The sequence below is a fragment of the Microtus pennsylvanicus genome, chromosome 13 (assembly GCF_037038515.1).
Source record: "Microtus pennsylvanicus isolate mMicPen1 chromosome 13, mMicPen1.hap1, whole genome shotgun sequence".
Classification (NCBI taxonomy): Eukaryota; Metazoa; Chordata; class Mammalia; order Rodentia; family Cricetidae; genus Microtus; species Microtus pennsylvanicus.
Genome location: NC_134591.1, coordinates 80,174,420 through 80,195,220, shown reverse-complemented (window position 1 = coordinate 80,195,220; position 20,801 = coordinate 80,174,420). Strand labels below are relative to the sequence as shown.

The window sequence follows — 20,801 nt, the reverse complement described above, 5'->3', positions numbered from 1 at the left end:
TGAAATGAAGGCATCAATTAGCCACCCGGTGCTCACCTGACTCTCCCGGAAGAGCCTCCACCCCTAGAACCCCACACGTGGCAGCCCAGTCCTGCAAACCCCAATGCAGCAGCTGCATTGCCAACTTGAACCAACACTGCCAAGGAAATATGCCAATCAGACACAAATACTGTGGGCTCAGTGGCTGGTATAAATGGGGGCATGCAGGGCTACTGTGAACAGCCACACAGGTTAAGCACTGTACGAGGACGCCATGAGTGAGTAGCAGATGAAGTCCAAGTGCTAAAACGTCCTGGGAGCGTGAGCTAATGGGAGCCAGTGAGGTGCCAATCTCCGTCTCTGCTGTTTCTGCACAGAGGGAACTATGGGCTTGGGAACAGACATTGCCAAAGGCAACTTGGGAGCAGGTACCTTGAAACAGGCATAGAAACAAAGGACAGAACGAGCAGGAGGCAGAGCCAATGAGGCTGAATGTCATCTCTAGAACCCTGAGGTCAGTCGCCCAGAAGGGCCGGACTATGTGGCAAGGTCTCTTGTTGCCAGAGCCAGCATTGCCAGCTTTTTATGACCTCACCCATAGACGGCGATTGGAGGCCAATTCTAGGCACAATTGTGACAATTGACAAGTGTGACAGGAGCAGCAGGGTGGCCCGAAGAGTGGCCGATCCCCAGCACCACCACTGCTCTCGGCATTTCCACCCTGGAAGGGCACAGGCCACGGTGACAGCCCCGCAAGCTCTGTGGCTCCCTGTCAAGTCTGTCACCACACAGTGGAAACACCAGCTTCAAAAGACAGAAAAAGTCCTTGGCCAAGCCCAGGAAGGTATTAATTTCACTACATCTGGACTGCTGCGCACACGCAGCAAGACGGTGATGGAAAACACAGAGTAAAGCACGTTCCACGTCCGGTGCAAGCCACAGGCCGCTGGCATCCCAGGGGAAAGCCTGCTGTGGCTGCTGCCTGCCCAGCCTGCTTTGCCGTTAACAGCACTCCAATGATGAGGCGACGGCTAGGCGGTCTCAGCTTCGGCTGACACTTTCTCGAACACGAACAAAGTCAACCATAGCAAAACTAAAGGGTTTTCAAACAAAAGACTGAGTGAAAAACATCTGTTTCCTCAACCGCCACCCTGATTGCATTACACTTCAAGACCATCCCTGTGAGACAGACAGAGACAAGGTGGATGCCATCTCAGGGAGTATGTGCTTATTTGTGTAACTATGTGGACGTTCTATGAAACTCAAGGTGCCAGCACATTCCAAGTGACCAACAACCAGTGACCGTAACAGTGCAAACCCTGTGAGAATGAATGATCCTGAGGCAGAAGCTGCTGTGTAGGGAGTTGGTCAGTGGACAGGGACTCCAATGAGAGGACATCCATACGGTGCTATGGTGCACAATGTCCCGTTCTCCATCCCCAGCACCACGTAAACCAGGCATGGTGGCACACACCTATAACGCCAGCAACTGGGAGACGGCAGGAGACTCAACACAAGTTCAAGGCCTGCCTGGGCTAACCAGAGCGATATAAAGAGACTCTGTCTCCAAACAAAAACTACCGCTAAGGGGAAGGGGGAGCATCCAAGCCCAACACCCACCTTGGGTCCCTCCTCTTACCCAGTGGGGCTGGGTTTCTATGAAGGCTTAAACCAGGACAGCAGACGAAAGAGGCGCAGAAGCCCAGAACAAACTGTCTCCCATTACGTCGATGAAAGCATTGGCTCAAGCCCAAAGCCACCCTGCTTCTCGTCAATTTCCAAGTTTTTCTGTGTGTTATCATGTAATCAGGTTACTGCTGACATTTTTAAGTTAACGAGTGTTTCATGACGCTCCTGGGATGTGACCTCTCACATAGTGAACCTGGACAGACAGAAATCACACGCTCTAAAGCCTGTCAGGATCTCATGGACTTCTTCTAAAGGTAAACGTGCAGGGCCATTTCAAGGGGTCACACCTCCATGCTCAGGGTGCATGACAAGACCGTCAACCTGACCCCGCACACGCGTGCACGAGCGTACACACACACACACACACACACACACACACACAACACAACACACACACCTCAGGGTCCCCGGTTACATCCTAGCCTCCCCTGGAACACACCTACAAACCAGGTGCCCCCTCAGTGGTCCAAAGCCACCCATGTGGCTCTGTCTCCATGCGGGTGTGGCAGGCTACCAGGATGCCCTGCTTCCCCTGCTCTCTGTGAGAACCCAGTTCCATTCCTGAGGAGGGCTGCCCCCAGTCCAGCCAGATGGAGCCATAGGTGGTTTCCCTTGGGAGACTCGGTCTGGACTGGGGCTCTTGCACAGCCTGAAGCCGCCCAAGACTACCCAGCCCAGAATCCCAGGAGACACTCAGCTACCACAGGGAAATCCTGGTGCAGAAGCAGGCCCAGGCAGACTAACAGAACCAAGGTGGGGGTGGCTGAAGACAGCAGACAGAAAGTAATGCCCTCATATCCACTGTGGTGAATGACACAAACCAACAAGAGCCCCTGGAAGCTCCTGTTCCCTCGCTGAGTCAGTTTTCCTGACAAGCTGAGTAACAGTCTAAAACGCTCTCACCCTGATCCCGGACCCTGGAAATGTGACTTTTCACGGCAAACAGGATTTTGCACAGGAGCGGGGAGGTTGTCCTGGAACAACAGGAGAGGCTGGAGCATACACGGGTCCCTATGAGAGGCAGGTAAGAAGGCTTAGAAAGAAAATCAGGGACCACAGCGAGGACAAGGTCTTTAGGTACCAAGGGATGCAGGGTTCTCCAGGGGCTAGAAATGACATCCTCAGCTGAGGTCCCCTGAGGGCCTGCCCTGCCCACACCTTGATCTCAGCCAATGAGAGGGATTTTAGATGTCTGATGGTCAGAACTGGAAAAGAATCAGTGTTTGTTGGTCCAGGCTACACAATCTGTGCCATTTAATGACAGCAGCCATGGGAAGCTCATAGAGTTGCCCACTAGAGAAAGAGGCATGACCAACACTCACTCCAGGGCCACCTCCTACCGGGAGTGAGGGGCTCCTGGATGGCCCTGTGTCTAGCTCCAGGCTTGCACAGCCCCTGTGTTTCTGCTGGTCACAGCCCTTGCGGCCTATCTTGTGGCCATTGCTCCCTGACCAGCCCCTGGCAGAAGAGGACTGTCCTTCCTGGGGCCTTGGCAGCCATTACACAGGAGAGCATAGGAGTCACAAAACCACAGGGTGCTGCAGTGGAGGGGAGCTGGCTGGTCTTCTTCCTGAAGAGATGCTAGTCGCTGTTCTCCAGGTCAAACAGGCAAGATGGACTCATTGAGAACCCACACCTGACAGCGCTGGGAGCATTTGTGGGGAGGGGGGCCCTCCTGGCCCAAGCCCCCACACAGCCCCTGGCCCTGCTCAGGCCAGTGTCCTCACCCCACAAGCCCCTTGCTACCCTGGAGATCCGAAGGGCCGGCCTCCCCCCCCAGCACTCTGCAGAAACATTATCCAGGGCTGAGCGGTCAGTGCGGTCCTGAGAGACTGTGAGCTCCCTGAGTCAGCACTAGTCCTGGGAGAGAATCTGTCAGTGACTGGAAGAAATGTAAACTCCCTAGCAGAGAAGAGAGTCTAAAGAGAAATGTCGTGACCCCAAAGAATTAAAATCTCCCCAGGAATCCCATACTGGGAAGAGGGGGTGCAGAGAGAGGAACTTTGAGAAGGCATCAGACAGTTCTGACTGATCAGACCACTCTGCAGGAGAGACTGGAGCAGAGCCAGGAATGGGCCGGTGATGGACAGGACCACGCCCAACAAGGACTGCTTAGTTATGCACACCACCTGCCTTGTTTGTGCCTAAACTTCATGCTAGTGTTCCTAAGATGGACTTGGGGGTACTGGCCCCTATTGCGCAGTATTACTTTAACTGGGCAGAGATGTGTTACATTTGTGGGTGCTGCAGTTGTTTATTTATGTAAATGTGTTTTGCATTTGTTTCACCTTGCCTGCCTGAGGCAGCTATTAGCTGAACAGCCAATAGCTAGGCAGGAGAGGGATAGGTGGGGCTGGAGGGCAAAGAAAATAAGTAGGAGACGAAATCTAGACTCAAAAGAAAGAGAAGAACAAGAGAAGGAAACAAGAGAGAAACAGGGACACATCTGGGGCCAGAAGCCAGGCAGCCGTCCGTCAGCCACAGAATAGAAAGGTAAAAAGCCCCGAGGCAAAAAGTAGATGAAAAGAAACAGGGTAATTTAAGTCAAAAGAGCTAGCAAGCAATGAGCCTAAGCTAGGCCAAGCCTTCATAACTAATAAGAAGTCTCCACGTCATGATTTGGGAGCTGGTTGGTGGCTCAAAAAAAAAAAATCCTGGTATGAGACCTGTTGTGATATTTCATTTATATTTTAATAAGTAAAGCTTGAATAAAACAGCCACACTGATCAGCATTACAGACCAGGCAATAGTAACACACATCTTTAATCCCCATAGCCACACTAGTTGCCATAGAAACCAGACAGTAGTGGTGCACACCAATAATCCCAGCACTAGAGAGGAATATAAGACAGGAGACAGCTCTCACACAGTTTCATTCTGAGATTCCTGAAGGCAGGATCGCCATCTCGGACTGAGGTAGAGATAAGAGCCAGTGGCTGGCTGTTTTGCTTTTCTGACCTCCAGGCTGAACCCTAGTTTCTGTCTCTGGGTTTTTATTAATTGTGCTACAAGGACCCTTTTACATGTTCCTCTTCTCAATGTGGCCAAACGAATAAATCTCTTTGTCCACTTTTCACATTTATCTGTCTCTTTAACCAGTGTACTGAGGACAGGGGGCAAAGACCACACATTGGGGTTACCAGAACCAGGCCCACACCCTACAAACTCCAGCAACAGAAAGGTCTGGAAGAAGAACCAAAAGACCTTTGGGAAGAATAAACATTAGAAAGAAAACTGGGCAGATTGCATGCTTTGAACCCAAGGAAAGGGACCAAAGGCTCTCTAAAGAAGACAGGAAGAAGACGGGCCGGCTTCTATCCAAGCCTGAGCCCGGTCAGGCACAGCACTCCCAATGTACTGATCCAGCAACTGGAAGGCAGGGAGTGTCATCACAGCCCACCTTACCTGTGAGGAGCCAGGCTTCAACAGGTGAGTTCCCAGCTAACAGAGACTAACTCACACCCGGCTGCTCTCCTCTTCCCATTCAGGAAGCCAAATGGGGATGAGATGTCCAGAAAGGGGCAGCAAGAGCTCTCCTGGTAGAGATGTCCAAAGATAAGAGCCAGGTTTTTTTTTCTCCTTAACTTCAGCCAAGATCCTTACCTTCCCTCCCTGCTTCCAGTCTACAAGATGAGAGCTTGATATGGAGTCTTAAGGCCTTCATTTCTGCAGGTCTAGTCAATAAATGTTTGCCAAACACCCGGTGTATTCCAGAAGCAAAGAGACGAATGTCATCTCCAACAATACTAAACGGTAGTAAGGAAGAAACACAGGAGGGGCAAGCGGGTGCATTCCATAGCATGGATCATGACCAAGACTCTTATATAGATGACATTCCACAAATAGTGGTGCCAGGCTCGGGGAAGCCTGCTCCCCAGAAATGATGACCTGAGATTTACCTCCACCAGTTGGGAGTGGGGGGGATGGGGCGTGGTGGGCTTATCTATATAAGTTTAATTAAGAGATGTCTGCTATGCCTTCATTCACCCTCTGCTATGGGACTAAAGACGAGGTCTTGACCAAAGTAGATAGTCCCAAAGATCCCTGGGTACAAACACTACAACGAAATAGTGCTAGGGCAGTTTGCGGCACAGAAAGAATTGTGGCCCGTGGAAGCTGCATGGCTGAGCTGCAAATGAGACCAGGATTGGACCATTCCCTAAACCCGCAAAGCTGGTTTCAGTGCAAACTTCCACGCGAGCCGCGAGCGCATCTCCCCGGACCAAGGCAAGACTAGACCCACCGGGAACCCAGACAAGAAAGTGGGTTGCATTCCGAGCAATAAAGGAAGGACGGTCGATCCTGCGCCCCGAGGGCTGGACAAGGATAGGACCAGGGACCTCACAGTGCATCGAGGGCCGCAAGAACCTGAGCGAACTGCACGCACTAGGGCTGGAAAAGATGCACGCACACCAGGCCGTGGGTATCTTTGAGGCTCTGGAGAGCTCACCGCATCCGTTTCGGCCCCGGACTTTTGCGGGAGCCACGTCAGAAAACTGAGCACTAACCGAAGGAGACCCCGACGCCCAACTTCTGCAGGCAACCGGGATGCACCAATAGCGACGCAAGGGGGAGAGGGTGAAACCCACGCGACCTAGGCCCAGCCCTGTACTCCGTGCCGTGCCCTGCAAACACCAGATCGCCAATAACATGCTATATGTACAGCTCCGCCCGAGACCCTGAGGTCTCTTCGAGCTCTGCTGACACCCGATCCTCCAAAACACGCACATTTCCCCCGCATTTGGTTCAGTCCACCGCTGGCGCGTTACCTAGGAGACCGGCACCGGATCCACGCTTCCAAGGACGTCCCGCACCGTGGATCCAGCGATCCGGCGGACCGGTGCCCAGAGGAACCCAGGGTCTCGTGGGTTCAGCACTGGCCGAGGGGGGCGCCCAATCCACCGCCACCCCACGCGATGAGCCCCGGCCTGCGGGACACCGAGCCCTCAGCACAGAACCAGCATCGCGTCACTGTCTCCGTCAAGGCCGCGCAGCCAATGAGAACCCGAGTCCAGGGACCCGAACCCCGCGCGCGCCAGCCAATCGGCGCGCCGGCGGGAGCAGCATGATTTGCATGGATTTCAATGGCCTCCGCCAATGAGACTGTGACTGGCGTGAATCAGAGCCAATGATAGGCTGCTAGGGGCGTGGCCGCGGGCGTCCCACGAGGTAAAGATGCTGCGGGCGGAACCTGCGGGAGCGAGCGGGATTCGGGGGCGCTCAAGTCGCAAGGGCAGGGCGGGAAGGAAGATCCGGAGCGGGGCGCGGGATCCGGAGCTGGAGGCCCCCAGGTGAGTACAGCTGGGAGACCCCGGCGGGCACCTGCGAGGCCGCCCTATCGCGGGTACCGCGGTCCCTCTCCATCTCATCTTCCCCAGCCCTGCATCCCTGCCCCCGCCGCGGTTCTCACCTCCTCTCTAGCCTCCCCACCTCCTTCTCCACAGTCTCCCTGCCCCCACCCCACCCTCTCTGCTTCCCTGTCATCCTGCCCCACCTTTCAGTCGACATCCCGGACCCCAACCCCAAACTTCATCCCCAGCTCTACCCCCTCGCGCCCCGCATTCTCTCCTTGCCCTTGCCTCCCTGCTTCTCATCCTCTCTCCCGGCCTCTGCGCACTCCTAGTAGCTGTCTTCTCCATCCCTCTCCTTGTGGCTCCTCTAGACTCCTTCTTCGTCCTTGCTGCCTGCCGGGTGCCCCTTTCCTCTTGACCCCAGCTTCCCACCCCCATTCTGTTCCCAGCCCCTTCCATCCCCGCCAGCCGCCGCTGCCATCACCACCATCACCACCGCAATGCTCTGTTTTGCCATGCTCCCCCAGCACCTTGACACTCGTTGAATCTACGCCTTGTCCCCTTGCCTCTGTCTCTAGACCTCTACCCCCACCCTCAGCTTCTCTCCCTATGCCCAGACCCTGGCACTAAGCACATTCCCTATTCCCTACCTGCTGCTGCTGCAGGATGCAGAACCCAACTGCTGCACTGCTGCCTGCTGCAGTATCTGCAGCAAGGTATACCTACCCACCTGCCCGCCCTTCCTCCCTCCCCTCTGGCACACCCAGCTTGCTTCTCCTGGCACATGGCCTGGGGTCTCCCGCAGGATGCCTTCCAGCACCCTTGCTGCCTGCTTCCCAGTTACCATCTCCCTCTTCACCCATCCCCCTCTTACTGCTCAGTCTCACTTTGTGATTCAGCGTTTTTGGGGTTGGTAACTTTCTTTGCTTACTGATGTGAAAGGGACCTGGCTTAAAGGCAGGTGGTCTGGGCTCCGAAGGTATGAGAGCCACATCAGAAACCAGACTTGAACTGCTCATTTGGAAGAGGGGCGGGAGCCAAGGACCCACCAGTTGGGGGGCTGCCTCTTGCTCCATTCCATTTGTCTGCCCTGTGTTGAACCACATCCAAAGGAAGATGACATAAGTAATAGCTCTTGGAGAGATGGACTATTAGCATTTATGGAAATTAATACATCTACATCGCAGAGCAGGAACACCAAGTTCGGTCCACAGCTGTCCCGCTATCTGTCGCTTCAGGGTTTCTTGTTTCTTTGAAGTTTCTCCTCCCCCTCAGAACTCCAGCCCCCAACTCCCTTCAGTGCCAAGAATAAGCTTCCACCCTGCACTTCAAACGACACCCGGGCCCCACATTGCAGGGCTTGGGGGCCTGTGTGTGTGAGGAGTCCCATCGATCCACCTGCTTCTCACTTGGCAAATGTATGTTCTGCAGAGACCAGGCTAGTGTGCAACTACTGGGGTCCTGGCCTTGAGCTTTTCCAGCGTGGGTCCCTCAAAGTGTACTTGACTCTTGAGGTGCTGTTGATCAGGTCCAGTCTGCAGCCTCCCCAAGGGAAGCTGTCCGTGTCTACACCAGCCTTGGTGGGACTTAAAGTGCTGGGTTGTAGCAGGACCCTGTCTGGAAAGCAGCCTGGGGGAGACTCTCTTCTAAAATAGAGATTCATCCTTCTGCCTCTTTGCTACACCAGTCAACAAATGCCCTGTGGGTGCCCAGTCAGGATCTAGGTACGGCGCCAGGCAATGGGCAGAGAAAGGCATATCACAGAAAAACGTGAGCCATTTTCACACGTTTTTAGAGAGCCCAAAATCCTGTGAGTGTGGATGTGGAGCCTGGATGAGGGGCATGTGTACAAAAGCTGTCAGCCGCAGGAGACAGGGAACTGTGACCCTCAGGCCACACGTGCTGTGAAGCCAGAGGACCAGGAATTCTGTGGCTGCCCCGCACAGAATATGCCCTACCTTTGGGCTGGCTTCTTTGTCTTTTCAAATTCACCTCCAGTGACTGGGAGGAAATGGCAGGCCCCATATTGATGTGGCAGTTTCTGGGAAGCGCCTGGAGGGAGGAGTCCTTGCCTTGTGTTTGTGGGTCCTCAGCATGGCAACTGGGCAAACCGGAAGGAACACCTCTACCAGTCTTACAGTGCCGGGGAGTGTGTCCAGTTTCTGAGGACACTGGCTGGAAGGAACGTGTGTTTGAGCCTTGGTTAAGTTCTCAGCGGTCTTTATGTCTCCAAAGGCCCCAGAGCTAGGGCCATGCAAGGAGACAGAACAGCTGGTACAGTCAACCTCCGGAAAGATAGACAGATATGTCCAGACAAGAGACACCGTGCCTCCCTTTGTCGTCTCTCCCAGCAGCCAGGAAGTCTCTCTCACCGTGTAGGTAGGAAGACTCTAATGTTACAAGAGTCTTGACCACCCAACAACCAGCCATCTCCTGCCCCGGAGGACAGAGATTCATGATGGGGTGGGCAGACCTCATGCTTGACACTTACTTGAGCCCAGCTCATACCGTGGCTGTCTGAGCTGGAGGAAGCCAGTACCCCGAGAACACAATGGCTGCCCTTTGGGAAGGCCACTGGTGAGGAGGTATCACTGACATTTCTAGAAGTTCTTGTGGTGTGTCAAAGTGACAGGACTAACTTCTCTCAGGAGTGGGGTGGAGTGGGGACAAGTACCATTGACCACAACAAATTCTCAGGGACTCCAGTTAGCCCAACCTGGGAAAGTCCTAGCACAGAGATGCTGTTATTCATGCCCGTGTTTTTAGAGGGGAGGCAGGAAGCAGGCCTGGGCTCTGGGTGCTATGAGAGGAGGAAGACAGTCCTCACTGGAACTGTATTGCTGACCTTACTTCACATCTGAGCCTTAGGAATAACCCTGTGAGGTAGGCTTATTAACCTACAGGGGAAACTGAGGCATAGAATGGCAAGGAGTCACACCCTGGCCTCCCAACTAGTAAAGGATCTTGTTCTGTCAGGTCTGAGTACCAGTTACCCACTGCATGATCCTACCAGGCTCCAGCCAGTGCCAGAAACACTCAGTTCCGTGAGATGAATCTCCCCAGATGTCCAGGAGGTCTAGGGTTCCAAGAGATACCTGAACTGGGTATGACTTATCTTTAGAGTGGGTCTGTCAAGAGTGACAGTTCTTGGTGCCACTTGGCTAACCTCTTCTGGCTCGTCCAGTGCCAAGAGGCGAAAAGAACAACAGAGAACACATGTCTGAAGCTGGTGGACTCATCCGGTCTCCATCCCTTCTCTAGGAGTTGGCCCTTTGACCTGAGCTCTGCTCTGTGCAGCTTCTAGGTCTCTGCATCCTCCACAACACGTAGTGAGCTCCTCAGTGGTTGATGCTCAGAGCACACTGGCCACCCTGAGTGTGTCCTGCACCAAGATGTCTCAGTTCCTAAACTCATCCGCTTGCTGGATGGGGTTTTAACAGACCTCCCCCCGCTCTGCGGAATGGTGTGTGGTTAGCTCTCAAAGACCCGGGGGGTAGCTCTGTGGGGTTGGGACTGTCTTGGCCAGTTTAATAGCATGCCTCTCCTGAGCTTCCTCCATATATGTAGCCAGTCTGCTCTCTCTTGCAAGCTGCCTAGGTTCAGATAAGTAGGATTGGGAAAGGGGAGGATGTGAAGAAAGGGTGGAGACTGTCCCCCTTACATCTCACCTGCAGTCCGGCCGTGACTAGAATGGTTGTCCTCGCTGTGTTCTCCCTGAGCAGTTACAATCCATCACCCAACCCAGTGGCTGAAAGCCGCACATCTTGGTCCTTTCTCAGTTGCTATCACAAGATCCCTGCTTTAATTTACAAAGAACAGAGGTTGGCAGTCTTCTGCAGGTTCACTGACAAATGTGCCCGCTTTCTGAAATTCTACCTCCCAAAAGTTTTGTCCTTTCTCCAAACATTGGCTGAAGCTCTAAGTCCATCTGCCCTGAAACCCAGGGAACATTCTCCACCCCCCCCCATCCCCTTCTCCCCACTCCATTCCCGTGCAGCTGCTTGCTCCAGCTCTATCTTGGAGAACACACCTTTTCTCCCTTTCTCCATCTTTCTCCTGGCACCTGCTGAGATCTCCATTTCACCTCCCCTATCATTTTGTCTTTCAAATCCTAATAAAATTATCTTCGTTCTTTCTGTGAAGAGAAATTAAGAGAAAAGAGACAATAATGCAAGCTTATTTGGCTCAGAGTCCTGGGGGCTGCAGAAGCCAAGAGCATGGCACCTCAGTTAGAGCAAGGACATGACACCGCAAGGCGAGCAAGCATATCTCAGCTCAGGTCTCTCTTCTACTCTATAAAGACCCCACCAGGCCTGGTCCTACCCCAATGCCATCATCTCATCCTGATTGCCATTCAATAACCCCCCCTCCGAAAACCATCAACATAGGTACCAAAGTCTGAATGAGAGTGTATCCCAGGGGCTCGTGGTTTCAACACTGGCTCCTCACCTGAGACCTTTAAGAGATAGGGACAAGCTGGCAGAAATGGGTTCCTGCTCCTTCTCAATGTAGGAGGGCTAGGATGACTAGAATGTGTGGACAAAGAGATGACCATGAATCTACTCAGAAGTTTAAAGCATTTTTGTAAATTTATAACTACCATCAATGTGTAGCGACCTTCCCAGCAGACATTGGAAGGGCGGACAGGAGCAAGACCCACCCAATTCTGCCTCAGGGCTAGGAGTCAGGACGGAGGAGAAGATCCTGCTGATGGGGACGAGAGATGAGCAGGGAAGACAGGCAGGGTTGTGATAAGCAGAGGTAGGAAGAGACTGTCTGGGAGAACCCTTACGTGGTCAGGTCATAGGGGAGGGGGTGCTGGGACAGCTGAGCCATGGTGAGAATCCAGTAGGATCTAAGGCAGGCGTGTGAACATGGGTGAAAAGGATGAGTAGAAAGGAGTTGCCGAGGGCTTCAGATCGTGGCCTTGCAGTCTGTGCCAAGGAGCCTTGAGAAGGAGTCCTGAGATTCATCTGGGACCTGGGGTAGAGTGCCTGGTCACCTAACAGCTAATTCTGAGAGAGGGGGAGAGAGAGAAAGAACACACCCAGGGATAGATGCTGCGTTAAGTAGGGGAGGTGAAGGGAACCCTGGATTATTCTATAGTCTAGGAAAGAGAGGGAAAGGGGAGGGAAGGGGGCAGGTTGTTACAGCCGAACAGACTGCATTGAGAAAAGTGGGGAGCCCTGGACTCAGAAGTGGCCAGGAGTTTTGATCAGCCTCCCAAGGGTGGGCATGGCCTGCTGTAGGCCGACCGAGCCAGGCTCCAGGCTCCTCACCGAAGGCCCTGGTCTCTCTGCTGTGCGTCACTCATGCTGATGCAGAAACAGTCCTAGAAGTTACTGTAGCTGTGCTGAAGTGCCTGAGCTGGCAGTGGTGGAATTGGGACCCAGATCCCAGCGCTTTCTGGCCGACCCTGTGGACACCACCTCCTGGGTGACTCTAGATTTTGACACTGAAGGGGGAGAAAGTAGGTGAGGAAGGGCTGGGCTCGGGAAGTGACAGGCTTCACCCAGGAAATTCGTATTTCTGTCTGGCACCCATCTGTGATGCAGCCTTGTGGCTGGTCTCTTGTAGGTGGTTTTTGTGGTACGTTCTTCTGTTTCCTAACTTACTAGGGTGTTTAGGGAGACACTCTGGAACTATGTGATCATGATGCATCCATTAAGCCTCCAGTGGCCCTGCTTCATGCCACCACAGAGCCGCAAGTATGAGCCACACGACATCCCGCTAGAGCCAATCATGGGTGCGCCTATTGGGTCTGCAGAGCCTGCGGTCTGAGCAAACCACACAGACTGAGGGTCCCCCGTGGAACTGGGTGGCCCCCATTGTTAGTAGAAACTTAGATGTAAGGGTTCCAACCCCACACTTAGAGAAACGCCCCTAGTTATGTTGGTCTGTTGGTGAACTTCCCTAACTCTGCTTTTCCTTAAAGCTAAATTTCTGATGGTTGAAAGCTCCAGGGAAGGGCATTCACCAAGGTTTCATTAGTTCTCAGGGAAGCGCAAAGCCCGCGTTCTCCTGGATCAGGCCGCTAGCTTTCACTGGCTTTGAATCTAAAGGTGTGCCTTGATCCTGAGGGCAGAGCTGAGCAAGAGGCAGCTGTTAGCTTGGGAGGCCTCCTGGCAGGGAGTGTGCACCGGGGGGGGGGGGGGGGGTGCAGTTGGTCCAGCTCTTGGGCAGAGCTGTGTAGAGGGATTGACTCTGGTCACCTATACACCACTGATTCCCTGCTGTTCCCAACCACTCCCTGGCTACCCGTGCTCCCTGGCTCCCCTTCTCTGCTCCCCTCCTCTCCTACCTCTGCTCAGGTGGCTCCTCTCACCCCCAGGGCGTATTGCCTTTCCCTGGCAATGTGTAAAGGGTATTTTTAGTCACCCAGGCCAAGAGGTGTTCAGGTGTCAGGCCCAGGAGTTTCGGGGCCATCTTGTCCCCTTTCTTCGGTGGATAATGTAGTGCCTAGAGCAAGACTGCAGATCCCAGCTCTTCCCAAGGGGACACAGGTGTACTTCACTTCTCACAGGAGAGCAGGCTTGAGCCTCCTTGTTTACAGCCTACTGTTTGAGGCAGAGGCTCAGGGGACCTTGGTGCCTATACTGAGGCGCCTGGGGATTCTGGGAATGCTGTCCTGCCTTCTTACCCTGACAGTAACACATGGGTCAGCTCCTATGGGGCATGGACATACTGTCTCACTGGTACATGTAACAGCTACAGTGGGCCCCGAGTCCAGAGGAAACAGCTTTACCCAGAAAGGACGTTTTCAAATGAAGCGTGAACGCTGACCCCTGGGCCTGCTGTTGGCCCCGGGGAGCTGTGTGGTGTGCAGGGTGTGCTGTCCTCTCCTGCTTCTGCTCTTCAGTGAGACTTCTTCTGACTGGGAATATCACTCTTCACAGGAACCATAAATTGAGTGTGATCGCTACCCTTGGGAAACCTGACATTGAGGGAAAGAACTTAGGATCAGAGGACCAAAGGTCTCCAGAGGCCACCATGGAAATGTCTGCTGTTCGGTGGATTTGGAGGCACAGTGTCTGCAGTGGAATGAGGAGAGGTGAAGCTAGGCCTGAAACCCGAAGCAGGAATAGTGAAAACCCAGAGACAAATATTGGGGTTCACGCTGAAGATGAGAAAAGCAAAACAATCAAGCCACTAGAAAAGTTCCCTCTACCAAGGCTGGGTGACTTCAGAAAGGGAGCCGAGCCTCTGTCTCCTCCTCCAGTGCTGGAATTAAAGGCGTGTGACTCCCTAGTACTGAGATTAAAGGTGTTTTATTCTTGCTGCAGAAACCCATGGCCAGGAGGTGGCACTGAGACCAGAGGAGACAGCACAGGGTGTTGGGCACCATGAGGAAAAGGGTTGTCCTTCTGAGTTAACCAAAGATCTTAGGTCCCAAACATCTTCCACAATAATGTCCAGCCTCCTATAGCTGAGGTTGTCTGCTTGCTTAGTGTGTGAAAGATGATAGCTGCCCAGGGTCTCCCCACCTCAGCGCCCCAAGCACTACCTCTGAGCCCACAGCATCCTCAGGGAAGGTCACAGGCCCTAAGCTGTTCATGCGGCCACCCTATCCCCAAACACCCACACACAGGCTCGTGTGCCTAGCTGGCCCTTTCTCCCTGCCTCACCAACTCCAGAAGGTTCTGGCAAAGCCCAGTGGGTGCTGCTGATGGGGGATGCTGTGGAAAGGGTTGCACCCTACCCTGTGGCAGCTGATATCCATGGTAACTATGGAGAGCTTCTGGGGTGTCCCAGCCACCTGCTGTGTTGTATGAGTGCCCAGACCTGGCCAGGCCCCAGGGTACACCATGTGGAACAGTGGGAGGTAGGGGAGCCCTAAGCCAGGGGACCCTCCTCGCAGCTCCTGGAAGGGACAAGAGAGCACCTGTCCCCAGACTCAGCAGGATGCTGGTCCAGCCATCTTGTTCAGGGTTAGAGCTAAAGTCCAAGACTCCCGTAACCAGTGTCCTGAGGCTCCGCCAGACTCTTCACCTCCGTGATGCCTGTAGGTCAGCCTCTTCCTCATAAGGAGAGGGAAACTGATTGAAGTGAACTCCTTCTTGTTGGTAGAGCTGGGGTCAGCATGCTCCTGACCTAGCACCCTCTGTGGAGCTGAGATGGGGCAAGAGCCAGACAGGGATGAGGTGATCCTCTTCCACTGAGGCAGAGAACCCTACTCCTGGGCGGAAATCAGACCTGTGCTAGACCCTCCCCAGAACCCCATTCGAGGCAGCAGATATGTTCATCCAGCAGGAGCTCCCACTTCTAGGCCCCATTCTCTAGGGAGCCCTTCATACATGATCGTGACTCACTGGCACAAGGGGCAGGCCACTACAGAATGCAGCAGGCACCACGTCCCTTTGACCAAGCACACACTAGCCAGATCCAGGCTGGTTTCATAGACTTTAAAAGCCCGGTTCCCTGAAGGCAGTGTATTTGCCTCCCAGTCCCTCTCTGACCCAAGTGCTGCTGGCCCCGGTTATAGACAGAGCTGAACTTGCCGAGAAGTCATGTCTCCATCCGTCTCCCCTGCCCCAAGGAGCTGCCCAGGAAGCCTCAGGACCAAAACCTCCATCTTGCGTATCCTCCAGGATCTCACCCTTCCCAGGCTAGTTCTGGCAAGCAGAGGGAAGCCTTCACAGCCATCAAGGGCACGAGACTTGGCTCACACTAACCGTAATGAGACTTGGCTCATACTAACCGTAGTGTTGAAGAACTCTTAGTCTTGCCTAGAGCACCCTGAGCCACAGGACACACCACAGGTGAGGCCAGAGACGGGACAAGGACACACCCTTGAGGCAAGGAGGCTTCAGGGACAGTGCCTTCACATAGAGGCAGCTGTGGTCCTGGCGCTGGCATCTCAGTCTGATGGTGTCTGTGTCCGCACTACTCGGCCAAGGCAGGACATGGCTCCTCTGTTTACAGTAGAGACATTTAACTGTACATCCCTGACTCTCACTCTGCAGAAGCTGTCCCAGGGCCTCCAGACCAAGTGTTCCCAGAAGACAGGCAAAGGAGGCCAAGTAGCTCCTGGCATGCCTGAGTAGGGAAGAGTGGACAGCTGAGTGCTTGCCCTCACTGGAGGAAGAGCCCGAGCTGACCCTGAGAGCTAAGGACAGTGACTGTGCCAATTATTGCCGCCTGTACTGTAGTCTCGTTTAGATTGGCAGCTGGCCTTCGCCGTGGGTTAGCTCTTGAGATGTTTAAATACCTTACATGCACTCAATCTCAACCCCCTGGCTACCCCCACCTACACAGTCCCCATTTGGATTGCCCTAGACCTGGGCCTTGCCTGAGTCACACAGTTAGCAAAGGACAGAGGTCTTTGGTGGTGGACTCCTCTACACCCTACCAAGGGGTGTCCATTCCCACCTATGGTCCACAGCCATAAGCAACCCAGGATAGCTGGTGATGCAGCAGCCCAACATAGAATCATAAGTTTACTTAAAACAACATTAGATTATTTTTGCATTTTTTTTGTAATTGTTTTGGGTGTTATGAATCATGAACTTATATATAAGAAAGCCAAGTCCTGGTGTCACATAAAATAAATGTCTGTATGCTCTTGTGATCACAGAGTAGGTTGGACACCCATGAGATAGACACCCCAAGGACTACCCCATCAACCAGGCAGGTGCTTACTCACTCGTGACTTCCTTCCTGGGCCAGGGGCACCATAGTGCCAAGAAGCAGTGAAATGGTATGAAGGCCCCCAGCTGACTGCCCAGACAAGAGGTTCCTGTGAAGCTCTTTCTTTCTCTCCTTCACACGTAGACACTCAGACCTCCACCAGAAAGTGATTGGTATAGTCACCGTGGCCACCCTTACCTATTCGCTTGCACCCTTGGCAAACACCTAGATAGCCATGTGCCTTCACCCTACGTCATACCACAAATTGTCCCAAACAAGGACCAGCTTGAGTGGTCACATCCCTCCCTCCTGCTAACAATCACTAGTCTCCCCCGCCCCGCCTCTGTCTCTGTCTCTCTGTCTGTCTCTCTCTCTCTCTCTCTCTCTCTCTCTCTCTCTCTCTCTCTCTCTCTCTCTCTCTCTCTCTCTCTCTCTGAGACGGGATCTTACTATGTAGGTGTGACTAGCCTGAAAGACACTATGTAGATCAGGCTGGGCTTGAACTCAGGGAGATCCACCTGCCTCTGCCTCCTTATTGAAAGTGTGTGCCACCACTCCTGGCTTTGACATTGCGTCATTCATCCTCGTTCTTCTAAATGAGACTGTAGCAAGCATCTGAGGACAACTCACTGTCTCCCTGTGGCCCGATAGGATAAGGTCACATAAGCATGGTTTTGGGATCTAGGCTTTAGCCCTGATTGTGCGGTAACTCTCCCAAATATGCCCCCCGTGTCCACGCAGGAGTTTCACCTCAGTACTTCCCTGTTAATTATGTGATGTTGAAGACAGTACCCTACGGTCTTCTCTCTCATCTCTTTTACTCATCGAGGCTTTAATGGATGGGATGGAGTGCATCTGTATCTCAGACTGCTGGTGGATGCTCCATGGGCACGGAATTAATCTTTTATGCTTCTGTCACGTGGTGCTGTTGAGGGGGTAATCCTCTTTGAAACCCTTTGTTATTTATTCCTACCGTTCCCAGGAGAGAAGGGATGAGCCCAGCCTGCCGGGCTGGCACACAGGAATACTGGAAAGCAGAACCCTTTAGCACACCTTCCTCTGCCACTGAGTGGGCGGCGCTGGAGCGCATGGCTCCAGACCCCAGGATCGTCTTCTCCCAGAGAAGGCTGTTTCTTGACTCCTCACAGCCTACTGTTTTGGGTGGAAGGGGCTTAAAAGTCGGGGCGTCCCCACCCCGCGTCCACACTTTGATTTCAGCCATTCAGTGACCTCAGCCTGAAAATAGTAAAAGAAAATTATTAGAAATAAACAATTAGTAACTCTTAAGTAAAATTTTAGGGTATATTTTAATTGTTATTTTATTATTGCTAATCTATTAGTGTGCCTAATTTCTCAGTTAAGTTTTAGTGTGATCAGGGTTGTATGTAGGAAAAGTCTTGGTACTACTTGAGATTTCCGATATGGGGGCATCTGGGATCCCATGGATATGGAGAGCTAGACATATCCATTCCCTAGTACCACAATCAACATGGCTCGAAACAGCTGTATTTCTTCTCTCATCATTCAGGAGCGCTGAAATCCAAAGTCTGTGTGTGGGCAGGACCATCCCCTTTGTCAGTGCTGGGGGGACAAGGGTTCTTCTCCTAGGACTCTTCTAGGACTTTCTGTGGTTCTGGTAGCTGCTGCAGTCTGTGGCGTTCCTTGGCTTACAGACACCACCTCAGCTTCCTCGTCATGTGCCTTCAGTGTCTGTCACCTCTGAAGTGGCATTTGTCACTTCAGGTAGAGCCACACTGGCGCAGGATGAGCTCATCTCGGGGTTTTTATCTTAAACATCTCCAGGAGAAGGAGCTTAGATGTCATTTGGGGGTGATAATACCCATGGCAGCAGGTTCCCACGACAGATCTCCACCCCCATGCCCACCCCCTCAAACACACACACACCTTAGCGCTCCACCTGGGAGCTTCCATGGCTTACATCATAATCTGGTGATCACTCTCCCTCTAGCAGGGGCTATAAATCAAGTGTTGCAGGCTGAGAGAGTGAGGCAGAGTGGTGGAGTATGGGAGCCAAGTGCCATTATGTGGGATCTTGTCTCAGAAAAAAAAAAACAGCAGTGTGGCCCACACCAGGGCTAAGTACCCACCCCATGACTAAGAGGGGCGGGATTCATCGTAGGGGCTCATCTGCTCGGTCCACCTGGCAGGTTTCAGAGGCACAACCCCTCCTGATTTGGGGAGCTCAGCATCCCAGGATGGGGCAGGCTTCACCATTATGAGGAGGCTGTCCCAGCATAGGTGGCAAGACACAGCATCCCATGGGAGAAAATGGGAGCACTAAAGTATAAACTTCCCATTCAGCAAGCCAGGCTGGCTTCCTCCCGGGAGGCCAAATTCATGCTGTGAACTTGAGGGAAGGCCCAGGGAGAAACGATCTTAGAGGCTGGAAAATGGGGCCACATTCGGTACCATAAGGCTCACCAGCCCCAATGCCTCGCCAGTGTCTGGTTCCACTCTGCCAGTGGAAATGGTTCAGGTGCCAGGCACCTGGCTGGACACAGTGGCCAGAGTGTCTTTGCCCAGGGATGCTCAGAGAGACAGGTGGTCCCCGTCCAGCAACTACCCCGGAAATTAGCATCATTCGAGAGGGATGACAGCACCAACCATTCCCCAGACAAGCATCATGTCCAGCCACTGTGAAGTTTATCCAGAGAGCAAGGGACCCCAACCACAGCTGGGGGCAGGGATGCTCGGTTGCTTGGTAACACTCCCACTGAAGTTTCCCCGTGTTAGAAGTGCCCACCATTTTCCTTCTCTCACCATTGGGTAGTACACACAGTTAAAAGCCAGACAGCAGCTTGTTCCATCTGTCCATCCCTGCATGGGGCTGGGTGCTGAGCAGTCGGTGTCCCCTCCCGCACCTTGCTGAGTCAGGCACTGGGACACAGTCTCCTAGGGACAGATTCTGTTTCCTCCCCACCCCACACTGGGCTTCTCCTACTTTGGCTCACTCAAAATCTCAATCTGGCTATGAGAGGAGACTCAGCATTTTCTTTATTCCTTTACGGCAGATACTCCAGCAAGGAGCAGGAGAAGCTTCCGGTCTCTGCAGACACTCCCCCCACCTCTTTGTGCTGCTCTCTACCTCTTTGTGGGAGGGTGGTCCTCCTGCCCCTCCTCTACCCCACCATCAGCCCGGCTTGTTGATCATCCACTAGATACAGAGTTTCCACCTCTGAAATTGCAGGCCAGGTTAGACACAACCACAGCTGACCCAGAAGGGGCTGGGCTACTGCAGCAGTGACCAGGGCTCAAAAGCACTGAGGCAGGCTGGTGCTGCCTGGGATCCTCACAGGTTTACATGGGCATCCCCCGGGGTGAGGGTAAGTGTAGAGGCCAGAAGGCACTGGCTCCCTAGTGACCCCACTCTCTGGCGTGGTGGAATAGGAATTCTGGAGGCTGGACCATTAGACCACAACGATTAGTGTTTTATAAGGAAGACAGCAAACCAAGTCCATGTCCAGTGGTGTGTGATGGCCAGCCTGCATCTCAGGGGTGGGTTCCTTTGATCGCTGTATATTCCTTAAAGGACAGGACAACAAAAAGGCAAAGAAGTGACCTTCAAGGGGACAGAAAAGAGGCTACAGAAGCGGGGTTGGTTAAAGGTTCCTCAGCACAGCCTCCGCCAAAGATCTGCTCAGCTGTCTCCCACTCGGGCTATGCTTTGGGTCCCCAAAAGGGTTTGGGGAGTCCTGTCATGCTACTTCTGAGAACAGTTGCAGTGAGCTGTCACGGAAAGAAACCCAGTGTGCCCACAGGTACGAAGACAAAGGCAGCCTGGGTACATTCTGCCCCTGAGAAGCAGAAATGGCCCATCTCTTTCCCACAGCTTAAGGCCACACTCTCTGCATCCATGTTTGAAATGGGTCCTGGATGGATATCTGCACCCTGGGAATAAGACTGTGGGTCACTCAGATGGCAATATGAGGCTGGCCACTAATCCTCTGGGTCGGGGAAGGAGTCCTGGACCATTTGTCTTTTCAGAGCAGCGGGAGGCTGGCCAGAAGATGGGGCAGCTGTGAGGGTCAGTCCCTTCCACAGGCAGGAAGTTCAAGGACAGCTCCATGGCCTGAGGTGGAGCATTCAACCTGTACGCTGTGAGGCTATTCCCCAGCCTCACTTTGGGCAGATGAGCAGATGGAGTTGGCTGTCAGCTCTGCTAGCGGATAGAATGGCGCTGTCTGCATGTGTGTG

The 20,801-nt window shown here is 53.3% G+C and overlaps 2 protein-coding genes across 6 annotated transcripts in view; one reads left to right on the top strand and one right to left on the bottom strand.

Moving 5' to 3' along the window:
* Positions 1-7,833, bottom strand: part of Nphp4 (nephrocystin 4) — an 85,651-nt gene extending 77,818 nt beyond the window's left edge. For 2 of the 4 annotated variants that reach the window (XR_012907579.1, XM_075946901.1), the window contains exon 1: positions 6,438-6,644. The gene's annotated coding sequence lies outside the window, so the exon portion shown is untranslated. Of the gene's footprint in view, positions 1-1,618; positions 1,862-6,437; positions 6,645-7,609 lie in introns of those variants that run through there. The other 2 variants (XM_075946902.1, XM_075946903.1) reach the window with 2 other exon arrangements.
* Kcnab2 (potassium voltage-gated channel subfamily A regulatory beta subunit 2) overlaps positions 6,468-20,801 on the top strand; it is an 89,863-nt gene continuing 75,529 nt past the window's right edge. Inside the window, exon 1 of one of the 2 annotated variants that reach the window (XM_075946905.1) lies at positions 6,468-6,959. The gene's annotated coding sequence lies outside the window, so the exon portion shown is untranslated. The remainder of the gene's footprint in view (positions 6,960-20,801) is intronic. The other variant, XM_075946908.1, reaches the window with a different exon arrangement.